At 50.9% G+C, this 2500-nt stretch overlaps 1 long non-coding RNA gene across 1 annotated transcript in view; it reads left to right on the top strand.

The window, feature by feature from the left end:
- The window catches only part of LOC121843614, a 28858-nt gene extending 26693 nt beyond the window's left edge, over nt 1-2165 (top strand). The window contains exon 3 of the long non-coding RNA XR_006081685.1: nt 2057-2165. This is a non-coding gene — a long non-coding RNA (uncharacterized LOC121843614). The remainder of the gene's footprint in view (nt 1-2056) is intronic.
- The last annotated feature ends 335 nt before the right edge of the window (nt 2166-2500 follow it).

Below are 2500 nucleotides of genomic sequence, written 5' to 3'. Positions count from 1 at the left end.
CTGCCTGGGAGTTCCACCAGTCTAGTGCTGCTCTGAGAGAGGAGGCCTGCCTGGGAGTTCCCCCCAGCCTAGTGCTGCTCTGAGAGAGAGGAGGCCTGTCTGGGAGTTCCCCAGCCTAGTGCTGCTCTGAGAGAGAGGAGGCCTGCCTGGGAGTTCCCCCAGCCTAGTGCTGCTCTGAGAGAGACGAGGCCTGCCTGGGAGTTCCCCCAGCCTAGTGCTGCTCTGAGAGAGGAGGCCTGCCTGGGAGTTCCCCAGCCTAGTGCTGCTCTGAGAGAGGAGGCCTGCCTGGGAGTTCCCCAGCCTAGTGCTGCTCTGAGAGAGGAGGCCTGCCTGGGAGTTTCCCAGCCTAGTGCTGCTCTGAGAGAGACGAGAGCCTGCCTGGGAGTTCCCCTAGCCTAGTGCTGCTCTGAGAGAGAGAGGCCTGCCTGGGAGTTCCCCAGCCTAGTGCTGCTCTGAGAGAGGAGGCCTGCCTGGGAGTTCCCCAGCCTAGTGCTGCTCTGAGAGAGAGACGAGGCCTGCTCTGGGAGTTCCCCCAGCCTAGTGCTGCTCTGAGAGAGGAGGCCTGCCTGGGAGTTCCCAGCCTAGTGCTGCTCTGAGAGGAGGCCTGCCTGGGAGTTCCCCAGCCTAGTGCTGCTCTGAGAGAGACGAGGCCTGCCTGGACTCATGTCAGCACAAGGCCTCAGCGCAGACAGAATGAAAACAAGACGGAGGTCTTGGTTATTGTAAACAGCGGGAGCCAAACAAGTGGTGGAACAACAGACAGTTAGTTCCGTGTTCTCTGGGTTCCCGCAGGCAGCAGTTTAAAGGGCCGTTAAAGAGTTGGTTCTCTGGGTTCCCTGGCAGGCAGCAGTTTAAAGGGCCGTTAAAGAGTTGGTTCTCTGGGGGTTCCCTGGCAGGCAGCAGTTTAAAGGGCCGTTAAAAGAGTTGGTTCTCTGGGTTCCCGCAGTCAGCAGTTTAAAGGGCCGTTAAAAGAGTTGGTTCTCTGGGTTCCCCGGCAGTCAGCAGTTTAAAGGGCCGTTAAAGAGTTGGTTCTCTGGGTTCCCCCGGGCAGGCAACAGTTTAAAGGGCCGTTAAAGAGTTGGTTCTCTGGGTTCCCCGGCAGGCAACAGCTTAAAGCGCCCCGGCAGGCAGCAGTTTAAAGGGCCGTTAAAGATTACAGATTACATACACAGGACAGCATCCAAGTGTTCTGTTGACTGACAGACCAGACCAGACCAGACCAGACCAGACGAGAGACGACCATTGTCAGCCAGTGGCGGAGACCAAGGTTTATGGAGATTTATGAGTTCATCGAGCTTGATCCTAAACAAGATTGTAGCCGAGGTCAGTCCCTCTGTCACGACTTGAAGGAGATGGACTGAGCCAGAACTGTCCTGTGTTTGTCTGACCGTGTCTGTCCGGTTCACACGCCTCACTGTAGGAACCAACGGCTAGCTCATCTGCTTCTCATCAAGTTCAACTGTGATATTTGGTGTTGTGATGTTGGAGAGGTACAAGACAGGGATGTCCTCTCTCTCCCTTGCTCTTTGTTGAGCGTTAAAGGGTTTGGAGTTAAAGGAAGCTCACCAATTGTTTTACATGTAGACTTATTTTCACTCTTTCTGGGATTGTAGTTGAGCCCCAAAACCATTTTTTTTTTTCGTAACAGAAAATTGCCCTAATTACACTTGCCATTAACTACAATGCGTTGAAAATGTGCCTGAAGCATGTTATAAAGCATGTTATAAAGCATGTTATAAAGCATGTTATAAAGCATGTTATAAAACTATGTTATAAACCATGTTATAAAACTGTTATAAAGCATGTTATAAAAAGCATGTTATAAAAGCATGTTATAAAGCACTCCAAACCAACTCATTGTACGTTAGAGGTGTTTAAAGCTACAAGGTGCCAGATCGACATTACACAAACCCTTTACTGATGGTTTATACTGTATGTCTCTCTGAAGTTGATCTGGTTGTTTTTAGAGGTGTTTAAAGCTACAAGGTGCCAGATCTACATTACACAAACCCTTTACTGATGGTTTATACTGTATGTCTCTCTGTGCCCCTTGTAGACCCGGTCCAGTCAGTCTCAGTGCTGTTGGAGCTGCAGGATATCCTGTTGAGGACGGGTCTGAAGGATCGGAGCCGTCTGCTGCTGGGGCCTTTCTCCTGTAGCGCCCCTAGAGGCCAGGTGGTGTAGGCACAGCAGCAGTCCTGAACCTGAGACTGGGACCCCTAAACTACTGCTGGACCTGAAGGGAGGCCTACTGTAGGTGAGAGGGAACACCCACAATCCTCTGGTTGGAGGCTCCCTGATTTCCTCCTCATTCCTTCCTGATTCGGGGAATTCTTCCAGCCAGGTTTTCTGGGAAACTAACAGAATTTAGAGAAATGTATCAGATTATTTACAACCCTGTGTGCCATTCTCACCCTAATTCAGTAACATAGAGTTAGTCCACCTTTCTGTCAGAGATCTGATGAGACCAAACATTTTCCCCATACTGTCATTCATCACC

Source organism: Oncorhynchus tshawytscha, unplaced genomic scaffold, assembly GCF_018296145.1.
Source record: "Oncorhynchus tshawytscha isolate Ot180627B unplaced genomic scaffold, Otsh_v2.0 Un_contig_7600_pilon_pilon, whole genome shotgun sequence".
Taxonomy (NCBI): Eukaryota; Metazoa; Chordata; class Actinopteri; order Salmoniformes; family Salmonidae; genus Oncorhynchus; species Oncorhynchus tshawytscha.
This window is presented reverse-complemented; position numbering and strand designations above follow the sequence as displayed.